At 28.9% G+C, this 13,543-nt stretch overlaps 1 pseudogene; it reads left to right on the top strand.

The window, feature by feature from the left end:
• Window positions 1-9,300: 9,300 nt before the first annotated feature.
• Window positions 9,301-11,906, top strand: LOC125856464 (dimethylnonatriene synthase-like; annotated as a pseudogene).
• The last annotated feature ends 1,637 nt before the right edge of the window (window positions 11,907-13,543 follow it).

Raw genomic sequence — 13,543 nt, 5'->3', positions numbered from 1 at the left:
AGCCAATTACGCCAAACAATCCTGTCCTACCAGTTTCCTAGCCCGAATAGAGGATATGATCTTAGCTAGCTTAGGCTTGTACACCCCTTCCCACTCTAATTTTTTCCTATCGAAAATCTTTAGAGTTACCGACTTATTATTATAATTAAGCCCGGTATAATAGGGGAACAGCCAAGTCATGCTTAAGATTATATCAAGTCAGTCATATCTAGCATAACCAAATCAACCCAACTCTAAAAATTCATAAACACAACAGGACAACATGATATACATGGGTGACTATGACTGACTCTTCAACTAGGGTAGAAACATGGATGGGGGCATCAAGTATATCACAAACCACATCAAATCCCAAGGCAATTGAACTAACAAGTACGAATAAATAGAACCCAGATCACACATAACAATAGCCATCCGGGCACAGACAAGAGTAGCACTAGCGACCACTGCATCACACACCTCAAAGTGGATCTTGCCTGAAAAAGCATATAATTGAGCCCTGTCGTCTTGACGGGCAACTTCCTCGCCTGGCTGCACTACTCCTCTACCTGCATTACTATTTCCCCGACCTTCACGACCTAACTGATTTTCTCCTCATATGCCCAGGTTCTCCACAATTTAACACACTTTACAACTTATATTCGACTGCTGAATAATGAATTAGATCGCGGGGTTAGTTCGGGTACTATTCGGGGTCCATAATTGTGACTAAAAGAAAACAGAGGAGACAGAATAATTAAAATTTGAATCAAGTGATTGATGGTATCGGGTACGTCAAATAAAATTTGAAATGTTAACTACATTATTGATAGCGAAGAAAATATAAATGTAATATATGATGTCAGAATAATTAAAATTTAGATATTTTGATGAAATTAAATTCTTGAAATGTGAAAAATATATAAAAATAGAATTATTCAAATATTTAGAAGGTTGTCAAAAAAATAATGGCATGTGACTGTCAAAATAGAACAAAAAGATATTGTGCTACTTGGGATTCAAACCAGACCCAAATTCCTTCATTCAAATGAACACCTATTACCACTATATATGCTAGAGGCGTAACTTTTGTCAAGGATGTCCAACTTTAAATATATATCATTTAAATGTAGAATTTAACATATATATACAACTTTAATCTTCCGACAAAGGGTGTTCAAGTGGACACATGAATTCTATGTGGCATAATCACATAAGACACCACGTAGGATGCAAGCTGTCATGTAGGATAGGGCTGGGCATTTGGTAATTTGGTTCGGTTTATGTTTTTTTTTTGGTTTTTTCAGTTTTCGGTTCTTGTACCATGTGTACCGAACATCGAATCGAATTATTTCGATTCGGTTTTTATTATTTCGGTTCGGTTTATGTTATTTCGATTCGATTTTGTTAGTTCATTTTTTGAAGAAATAATCAAAATAATCAATGGATAAACAAATCTTGAGCCTGCTCCGATGGTCGCCAGTTGTTGCTGCTGGAGTGCTACTCCGATGGTCGGTTGTCGGCTGTTGTTGGTTAGCTGGAGACTGATGTTGGTCAACTGGCGGCTGCGGCTGGTTGGCCGCTACCTGTTGGCCCTTTGCTAGTAGGCCGGGCGCTGGTCGACGCGACGACGCCGAAAGTGGGAAAGCGTTAAGGCTTAAGGACAGTGAAAGGCTGAAAGCGGCGCATAAGAAAAATGAAAACTAAAGTGAAAGATGAATGTGGTCACTGGTCATTGACCTAATTCAAAATTGTGCATATATTTATTATTTAATAATTACTATTAATAATTAATATAATATTAATATATTAATATAATATATTTTGGTAAACTAAAATATCGAATAATACAAAAGTCACGTATCGAAAATCGAATCGAAATACCGCAAAATACAAAAAATTATACTGAATACCAAATCGAAAACCGAAATATCGAAACCAAAATACAAAAAAAAAAATCGGTTCGGTTCGGTATTTTGATGTTTAGGTATTTATGCCCACCCTAATGTAGGATGCCACGTAGGACGTGTGTATTTATTTGTTCAACTTTATACAAGTTCAAGTGTCTACTGTGCACACCCAAACTTGAAGGGCATAAATGTAAAATGAGATTATGTTTAAAAAATATATTTATATATTATGCCTTATTTTAATATCTCAAAAAAATTATTATCTTTCTTATATTTGCATTTACAACTCAGCAAACAATTAATGCAAAATTGAATTCATACCTTCAACGCAACGTAGGATGTGTGTATTTATTTGTTCAACTTTATACAAGTTTAAGTGTCTACTGTGCACACCCAAACTTGAAGGGCATAAATGTAAAATGAGATTATGTTTAAAAAATATATTTATATATTATGCCTTATTTTAATATCTCAAAAAAATTATTATCTTTCTTATATTTGCATTTACAACTCAGCAAACAATTAATGCAAAATTGAATTCATACCTTCAACGCAACGTAGGATGTGTGTATTTATTTGTTCAACTTTATACAAGTTTAAGTGTCTACTGTGCACACCCAAACTTGAAGGGCATAAATGTAAAATGAGATTATGTTTAAAAAATATATTTATATATTATGCCTTATTTTAATATCTCAAAAAAATTATTATCTTTCTTATATTTGCATTTACAACTCAGCAAACAATTAATGCAAACAATTAATTCAGATGCCTAACATTTCATTTTGATCATATTAATAGATTATATATATCCTCTTTTTATTGTCACTAGTATTCGTATTCGCGCGGCGCAAATATTTTAATATTAAAAATAATTTATAAAATTTATTATTCACTTATTAATTTATTTTTAAAAGTAATTATAGTAATATATTATTATTATTCATATGATCATAGTAACTTAATTTAGTACATAACTTTATTTATTATAATATTATTGTAATAGCTTCAAGTACGTTTTTAGTTTACAATATATTTATGTTGAACTATTAATAAAAATAATATTTTTTTAACGAAAAAAAATTAAATTCTAGCTTTTCACATAAAATGTTTAATACTATAAGAATCAAAACAAATTTAAATATTTTACATATGTATAATTCAAAACCACAAATTTCAAAAATATTTTTTATTGAATTTAATTCGAGTTAAACTATTAATAGACAATTTAATTAACTTACAACTATTAATAATTATTTAAGGGAAAAGGGTCTGAAAAATACTCTAACTTTGGCTGAAATTGTTGTTACGATACCAAGCTTTATGGAGGACTTTTTACCCCTATACACTATTTAATAGTATATTTTAAAGGTATATATGTACCCACGTGGACACGTTATTATTTATAATGATGCAATATTTATGATCTCCACGTAGACACATATACACCTTTAAAATACACTATTAAATAGTGCAGGAGGGTAAAATGTCATTTCCAAATTTTGGTATTGTTACAGCAATTTCGGTCAAAGTTCGAATATATTTCAGATCTTTTTCCCATTATTTAATATTAGTCAAAATATTAAAACAAAATTTATTACATAATTAATAAATGCATTTTATATTTATTTAAATTAATTAAATACACATGGTGAAGCAATTGCTTGATTTTATATATAAATGATTATTCAATAAAGAATTTTGATAATTTATATTTTATTTATGAACTATAAATAACTGAACAAACTATACACAGTAAACAAAAGAAACAAAAAAATGTTAGTATATAAAACAGTAATTTATTTTTACAACTAGAAAGGGAAAGCCGTCCATGCTTTGCACGGGCCCAACATCATTATTTGGAAATTCATAACATTTATTTGTAGTACTTTTAATTTTTTAAATTTAATAAAAAAATTCTAATAAGAATAATATAATATTAACGATCTAACATTAATATTCTAAATAAAAAGTAATTTATAGATAAAAAGATTGACAAATAAATAAAAATATTAAATTTATAACATCGTAAATATTTGCTACACTTAATTAAGTACTATCTATTAATATTTCAAAAAATTATTAACTACCTATTTTACTTGATAAATAATTAAATTAAAATGGAGCAAATAGAAACTTTTTCTTCCCGAAAATAAATATGTTGAAGCTGGTAACTCTTGCAGGAGACCCAAGAGATAAACAGAGGAGGTGTTTTTTTGTCTATTATGGAACATGTTCATACAATATAACATATAGTACAATACAATTAAAGCTTAAAGCTCTCAAGTGGAAAGCCTTAATGACTAAAACACCCCTTTATTCAATTTTAATCCTAAGAAACACACGTGGACGGTGTGCTGGCTGCTTGATGTCTAATTGCCACTTATATAATAAGAGAAAACTCCATTGGGTTTATAAAAGATTGTGGATAATGTATTTAATAAGAAATTAAAAATTATTAAATTTATTATTCTCTTTATTTTAATTTGATTGTCTTACTTTTCTTTTTAATCCATTTAATAAATAATGTCTCTCTATTTTTTTTTTGGATTTCTTTACTTACTACGTAACACGCGTCATACCATAAGATTTTTGATATATTTTACATATTTTTAGTTTGATATCACACGATTTCAAAGTTTGTTATTTTTTATAAAATTTTATGTCAAATCAAAATCAGACAAAAAAATTAAAACGATAGGTGTAATTCTTAAAATGAAGACTTTATGAAATTAGAAAGCATCTAAACTAGTACAAAACTTTTGGCCCAATAATTTATTTGGTACAATAAGTACCATAAAGGAAAATTAGAGGTTTATGAATACCATCATTAAAACAGATAAAGATCACCGAGGAAAGTAGAATGGTTGAGAAGTTGGTAAAAAGATTGAAAGTATGAAAGGTGAGAGCAAATTTGTGAAGGAGCAAAAATGTTTGTATGGAAGCTACAGTATGCTCATTCTCCAGGAATGACAGTGCTTGATTTATCACATTTATATAACTATCGTTCTGGGCCCATTATATAAAAGTAGGATACAAATGACATTTTATGAAAATATATCTAATTGTATTGTAATTGAGTGTATAAAACCAATTATTTAAGCCTAAAGTACAAGAAAATGGATACATAAAGAAATACCAAATAACTAAATTGCCCTCAAGAAAAAGTTAATGTCAACAAACACACATGTTGACGGAGTCCTGTTCGCTCTCCCTCAACTCCCTCTTATTAAATTAATAAATAGAAAAAAAATAACTAATATCTTTTTTTTCATCATTTTATTTGATATAGGTAGAATTTAGAGAGTCAATTAAATTTTCATATCATTTTTAAATATTTAAAGTTGTTAATGATTGTGATTTGTAGTACTTTTTACATAATTTTAAAATAATATATGTTACTTCAAGAGTCAATCAAATGTTGTTAATTATTGAGATTTATAATATTTTTATGTAGTTTCCAAATTAAATAATACATAGTCTCATTTTATGTGATATAGATAGAATTTAGAGAGTCAATTAAATTTTAATATCATTTTTAAATATTTAAAGTTGTTAATGATTGTAATTTATAATACTTTTTACGTAATTTTAAAATAATATATATTAATTCAAAAATTATTAATTCAGTAATTTTAGTCCATCCAAATTCAGCTCACCCCACTTCAAATAATATACTATATGTTGTATAGTGGATAATTGTTGATCACATGAATGAAGAATGTATAAACCTACCACTTTGCCTCCAAATAAGACCACAAATTTATGCGTTCCAGACCATATTTTGACAGGGATAATGTTAAAGATCAGTCTCACTATAGTCATTCATTATTATTTTATTGATATGTTAGAGAAAAAAAACAATATATTTTTCCATACAAAACAAAAAATACTAAATCTGTGATAAAGGAATTGGGCAAAAACCACTAAAGGAGAGAGGCAAATCTGACTTTCTTTGATCAAGATATGGTTTTGTATTTCACATCAACATCTTCAATCATTTAATCCATATATGATCTAAGCACATATGTCAGCAAATTAATTTTATTCTTTTTTAAAAAAATAAAATAAAATTTACTCCAAAATATGTAAAATGAAATAAATTTGTTCACTATTAATAATTGGGGTCGAATATCTCTTTGTTATTATTAATTAGGATCAAAATATACCTCTAAATTATGTGAAATACAATAAATTTGCCCTTCATTAGTAGCTATAAGTCAAATACACTCATGAATCATCTGAAATAAAATAAATTATTTAATTTTTCAAATGATAAAAGTTAAGCATAAATTAATTATTTTTTTTACCTTTTCTTAAACAAAAGATTAATTTGAGCATTTTACATAATTCAAGAATAAATTTAAGCAATATTGCTCCTAATTTTGAATTCTTCATTTTTTTTTCTTCCTTTCTTTTTCTTTTCCACTACCTCTATTAACAATCATATTTGGCGTAGACAGCGATGAGGTGGAGTATACACTGACGTGACATTATGTTATAGAATTTGACTCATAGGCGGATCCATAATTAAATTTACGAATTTAATAATTAAGATCTAAGATTTTTAGAATTGAAATTATTATGATTTAAAAGTTATGAATTCATATTTAATATGTATATATTATAATTTTAATAAATTTTAAACTATATTTATATCATGCATTAAAAATATGAGTTAAGATGAAAAACAGTAACTCTGTTATTTTACACGTCTACAGAGAGAGAAGTGCTGAAGTTCAATCGAAAGAAAGAGCAATCAACTGTACGTCTAACTCATGCCCCAAAAATTCATGGAGGGTACAAGCTAATATTTTACTAGAGGAAAAGCTAGCAAAAAACGTAGAGTGTGCATGCTACGCTCTCCCTTCATTCCATCTGTGAAGCTGAGACCGTGAGGTTAGAAAAAAAAGCGTAATTCCCTGATGTCATAGGATTTTGAACGACTAAACAATTACTAAGCTCCCACTCACCCCAACCAATTAGGGTAAAGTTTTCATTCATTCATACTTTCAACGGCACCGAAATATTGACCCATGATAGGAGTCCTACACATATTCCAAATGCGCTACTTCAATTTCAAACGCAAGCCCCCTTTTACTGTATAACTTAAAACATCTATAAACAAAATATCAAAGTAGTTGCGGAAATAATACGCTTTGTTTATAGCTTTTATATATTTAGACTAGCATCAATAATTAAATTTGATTACAATGTACTTCTATTTAATTACAAACATAGTTTTTTAAATTACATACATAACAAAATAATTCATTTTTGTATTTAAATTTATTTATTTTTTAAGATTTTCCTCTCTCATGCCTTTTGAATTATGTGCATTTAACATGGAGATTAATTAGGGATATGATCCTAGTTACAATATCTGAATATATTTTATTTTATTTTTAAAAAAACAAATAACATACATTAGATATATAAAAAAATAAAAATAATATGTTTACAACACGAAAAATAAAAACACTTTTTAAGATTATGTCATATGCTTAATAAGATTCCGAGGTTGTTGCTAAATGCATAATTACTTATCAAACGAAAAAAACTGGGCTATAGAGAATAGCATGAATTATATATTGAATTTTTCTTCTTTCAAAATATGTGATTTTTTATAACTCGTTTGTTCGTTTCCTTCAATATTCTCTCATCAAACATTACTTGTCTTAATATTAGTATCAATGTTTATAAATTTTAAATCATAGAGTTACCACTATAAATTTTCAAAAAAGTGTTCCTATGATATCACTTGAGATAATATTTTAGGAAAAAAGATTAGTCTATCCACTTTTAATTAAAAATATTATATCATGAAGACAATATCTTATGGAGTCGTAGAAAATACAATCATATGCTATTACTTGATCGATAAAAGATATTGTAAGCCTCTATCAATGTTTGAATAAGTGACAAGTATTCATCTCAATTTCAACCAAAATACCTAATGATCTCTTGACAACCTGCCTATATTTTTCTATGTTATATTTTACGATTTCACATAAAGTGTGTTTAATATGCTATTGAATAAAATTTTATAACTTATATTCTTAATTTAAATTATCAAAAGAATATGTTAATTATTTTAATAGAAAAAACTCATAAAGTAACATCAACTTCTATCAATATAAAGTTACATAGTTAAATCCATATGTATTTGGATTTTTAATTCATTTCATCATAATTGATTAAACACATGATTTATCTTTTATTTGCAATTCATTTTTTTTTCTTAAGTTTATTGTTGACAACTTCTATCGATCTAACTATTAGAGTTATATATTTTCCAACCATGCATATTTATTGCACATAAATCAATATACATATAGATCATATTCAAAATCCATATTATATTATATTATTTATTTATCATATTTAAAAGATATACATCAAATTTAACTAATCTCTTTATTTATCTGGTCTTAATTTAAATTAAGAAAATAATATGTAGATTGTACATATACTATTTTATTTCTGAAATTAAATTAAATATTAAATAAATGCATAGTAAATAAGAAAAATTGATAAAATTACAATTTTTAATAGTCCAAGCCCTCCAACTACGCTCTCTCTTGTTTTCCAACTCATGCCGTCATGCAATTATTGTTGCTCCACTAATCCTTATATAGCGGCCATTGACTTCATCNTATCTTGTCTTAATTTAAATTAAGAAAATAATATGTAGATTTTACATATACTATTTTATTTCTGAAATTAAATTAAATATTAAATAAATGCACAGTAAATAAGAAAAATTGATAAAATTACAATTTTTAATAGTCCAAGCCCTCCAACTACGCTCTCTCTTGTTTTCCAACTCATGCCGTCATGCAATTATTGTTGCTCCACTAATCCTTATATAGCGGCCATTGACTTCATCTTCATTTCTTTTGTGACAGCTTTTTAAAAATTCAACATAAATAGTTTGATTAGATATTTGTACTGGAGCGAATATTTTTAAATGTTATAATTTATAAATTAAAATTAACTTATAAAATTGTTTTAAAGTAATTTATTTATATTTAATTATTCTAATTTTATTTTAATTATTTAAAAAGATGATTTTTGTGGTACTGATACATAGACACTTTTTCTTCTCCTATTATATATAAATAGATAGATTATTATTTTCATTTATTGACATTAAGTGATGATTTATATTTTTGAGTATTCTTATACATTCATCCAATTCATTAGATGATTTTTTTCATCTATATAATCTCCCAATTCTTTTCTTGATGATAGAAAAATCAAAGCCAAAACTTAGACTCTCTCTCTATTTAATGATATATTCTTATGTTCTTTCTTTGTGATCAATGAGACAAATAATAGAGAAAATACAGTACTCCTGCAGAATTTTCCATCAATTCAAAATTTTCCATCAAGCTACAAGAATTTTCAAATATTTTCCAACACATGTAAATTAAGATGGAGAATTATTGTTGGGTAGTTTTAGCCATTATAACATGTCTTGTTCTGTTAAAACTCTTCCATGATGATAAACAAAATCTTCCACCAGGTCCAAAACCATGGCCTATAATTGGCAATCTACATCTTGTTGGTTCCGTCCCTCACAAATCCCTTCACAAACTCGCGATAACTTATGGAGATTTAATGCTTCTAAAGTTTGGTACTCGAAATGTGCTAATAGTATCCTCTCCAGAAATGACAAGAGAATTTTTAAAAACAAATGATGCAAATAGGGCGTCTCGCCCTCAACTTGCTGCTGGTAAGTACACTGCTTATAATTATCATGACATGACATGGGCGCCTTATGGTCCATTTTGGAAACAAGCACGACGCATCTACCTCAACCACATTTTCAACTCTAAACGTCTAGATTCGTTTGAGTACATTCGAGTAGAGGAAAGGCAGAATTTTATTTCGCGACTTTTTCATCTCTCCATGTTAGGGAACCCAATTCTTCTTAGACAACATTTAACACGTTACACTCTAACGAGTATAAGTAGAACAGTGTTGGGTGAAAAATATTTTAGTGATCACTCAAATGGTAATTGTAACGATAATTCTATAATAAGTTTGGAGAAATTGCAGGATATGCTTGATAAGTGGTTTTTACTTAATGGTGTGATTAATATTGGAGATTGGATACCTTGGTTAGGGTTTTTGGATTTGCAAGGTTATGTTAAGGAAATGAAAGAGTTGCATAGGAATTTGGATAAATTTAATAATTTTGTCTTGGATGATCACAAGGCTAAGAGGGAATTAGGAGATAAGAATTTTGTGGCAAGGGATATGGTGGATGTTTTGTTGCAACAAGTTGATGATCCTAATCTTCATCTCAAACTCAACACTGATTCTGTCAAGGGTCTAATGCAGGTTTCTTTATCTTTTCCTTTATTTGTTTTACCTCTAATTTATGAAAATAAAATCTTAATTTATGTGAATATGCTTGAATTCACATAATTAAAAAAAAAAAAAAAAAAAAGATGGGGCCCAAGCCATTGTTTTAGTGTTTGATTGAAAAATTTACATTCTTACTTCATAAGACTCGTCTACATCCTACTTTTTCCAAACCTTATTTGTAGGATTATACTGAGTATGTTAAAGGAGTAGTTATTCAAAAATTTAGGGAAAATGCTCAAATATGTCATCGAACTTTGCTCATTTATGTCATTCGTTAAAAATTTGAATCATCTATATATGTCATTGCTGTTAAAAAAAAGGCTCACTCATGCCATTATTTAACTCAGGTTTTGCAAAACTATTTTTACCCCAAACAACTTTTAACACTTTTCAGTTGAAATTTTTGGGTCAATGTAGTGTTTTTGCTTCCTATTCCTTGAGAACACCAACAACACATCAGAACATTAACAATTCTCAAATTTCAAACTTCTTCAATTCTTCACGAAGTCACTTGAAATTTCAAGAGTAGTTTTCCTCCAAGCTAAATATCAAAACTCAATATTTTTTTAGCTCAAAGTTAACCTAACTCAACAAGATCCACTTGAAATATTTTCAAAGTTTTAAAATTTCAACATTCTTTAATGGTTGAATTTTTTCTACAACTTCAAATCATTTGAAATTTTGAACATAAGACTAAAAAAACACTAGTGAACAAAGATCTAAGGTCAAAATCAACAACAAAAATATGAATCAAAGTAGATTTTTGAAATTTTGGGGATTGATTTTTTTATTTTTTTTTGAAATTATTTTTTAATAGGGGTGAATTTTTTAAACTCAACAAATGATTTTAGAATTTTGGTACAGCGCATTAGATTGTGTGCATTATACAGCGCATTGCTTAATTTTCCAATAAATTATGTTAGGATTTATTAGCTGGTGGCACAGACACTTCAGCAACAACAATTGAATGGGCTTTTCATGAACTTATTAAACAACCAAAAATGATTAAGAAAGCACAAAAAGAGCTAGACCGTGTCATTGGAGATGGGAGATGGGTGCAAGAGAAAGATTTCACTCAACTCACTTACATTGAATCAATTATCAAGGAAACTTTAAGGCTTCACCCATTAAGCACCATGCTTCCACCCCGTACTTCCCTAGAGGATTGTCATATAGCAGGCTACGACATACCAAAAGGGACGATTTTAATGGTGAACACTTGGAGTATTCGAAGGGAAGGATATAGATGTTACGGGACAACATTTTATGCTCTTACCATTTGGTTCGGGTCGGAGAAAGTGCCCGGGATATAGTCTTGGGATTCGTATCATTAGGGCCACGTTAGCCAACTTGTTGCACGGATTCAATTGGCAATTGCCACATGGCATAAATCCACAAGACATTAGCATGGATGAGATTTATGGACTTACTACACACCCCAAACTTCCTCTCCATTTTATCATGGTGCCTAGACTTCCTCACCATCTTTACAAATAATGGATCAATGTCAACCAATAATGTTCCTAGAATTTTTTGCTTTGTATTATCATTTGCCAAAGCACTCTTTGTAGTTTTCGCATTTGCACCTTAAGTATGTAGTCCTTCTTATAATTTGGCCCCTATATATCAAATTCCGTTGAGCTTTGCAACAAAATTTACTTTAGTACTTTAACTATACGGGCATTTAAATATATCCTTAACAATTTTGAAGTGATTAAATATCATCCGAAGAGCTGACGTGGCAAAGTGAGTGTACTCACTCTCCTAAAAGCGTGTGAAATAATAATAATAATAATAATACATAAAACTGAATGGTAAAATCATACATATGACATTTTTTATTGGCCAGTATATAACTAATAGTTTATAAAAAATTTAAAAGTTAATTTTTTTAAAAAAAACGTGAAATTTCTTATTTAGAAGTAAATGAAATTTGTGGGTTAGATTTTTTTTAAAACAAAATATTGAATCTTTTTGTTCTCTTTTTATTTTGTTGTCTTCCCTTAAATGTCTTCTTCCCCATTGAAACACTGTTTATGCCTTTCTTCTTCCATCTTAGTAACGTTTCCTTCATTTTCATCCCTCACCTCACCAGCCCTTCATTAATCCACAAAACCCAACACCTAATTTATATTATTGAAGGTAGACTTTCTAGAATTTTAAGTGACCTATTTTGATTTCAATTAGTTGTGATGCAAAAAATATGGGTCTATCAACTCTCTTATACAACATTCATTTTTCATTTGAGTTGTTAAAAAAAATAACTTTCAAAAAGTATCACTCTCCGAGGGGCAGATTTTTGGGAGGGGCGGGTTCGAAGAAGAAAGAGTAAGTATGCTATTTTTTTAAATTTTTTTTGATGAATGTTGAAGAAGAAAATAACTATTGAAGGCTAAAAATGGTCGAGAAAAAGAAGAAGCAATGAAGGCTGAAAATGGTTAAAATCAAGAAAGAAGAAAGGGGGGGGGGAGGGGGGGGGGGGGAGAAGGGAAGGGGGGGAAGAAGGGGGGGAAATTTTGATTTTAAAATGAATTTTTAATTAATTGATTAGTGTAATGAATTTTAAAAAGTGTAAAAGAAAAAAAGTGAATAAGCAAAAAAAAGATTGAAAATTAATGACATGGTGCTTACATGGTTGTGACGTGGTGCTCACATGGCTATGATGTGGCAAGTGAGAGTGTTATTCTCCTCTCAGGGTTGTATTTAATTCACTTCAAAGATATTAAGGTGTATTTAAACGTCCGTGTATTTTAAGAGCTAAAATAAATTGTGCTTCCAAGTTTAGGAATTTTTTTTTTTGTGTTTTCTCTATATTTATTGATTCAAATTTGTATGCAAATTATGACATATTTGAAAGGATGATGTATGCCGTCACAGATCTCATTTTCCAATGGTGTGGGTGTAGTAGCAATTTATAATCCTAAAATCATTTTTTTAAGGGAAAAAGGATAAATATACCCTCAAATTATCGTAAATGGTATGCAGATACCCTCCGTCATATTTTTGGGACATTGGTGCTTCTGCCGTCCAAAAATTAGAGCATTATACCCTTTATACTAACAGACATACATGTGTCAGGGTTAAGTGTTTACTTGTGCACACTCAAAGTTGGAGGCCATAGTTATCCGCTGAAGTCAATTTAAGAGTCATGTTTATGTATTATGCATAATTTTATTAATGGAGAAGGTTTAAAATACCCCTCAATTATTTGAATTAGTACAAAACTATCATCAATCCATCTTTTGGCCTCCAAATATCTCCGACGTCAAACTTTTGGC

Source organism: Solanum stenotomum, chromosome 2, assembly GCF_019186545.1.
Source record: "Solanum stenotomum isolate F172 chromosome 2, ASM1918654v1, whole genome shotgun sequence".
Taxonomy (NCBI): Eukaryota; Viridiplantae; Streptophyta; class Magnoliopsida; order Solanales; family Solanaceae; genus Solanum; species Solanum stenotomum.
The sequence above is the reverse complement of the archived record's forward strand: the minus strand, read 5'-3'. Positions and strand labels throughout refer to the sequence as shown.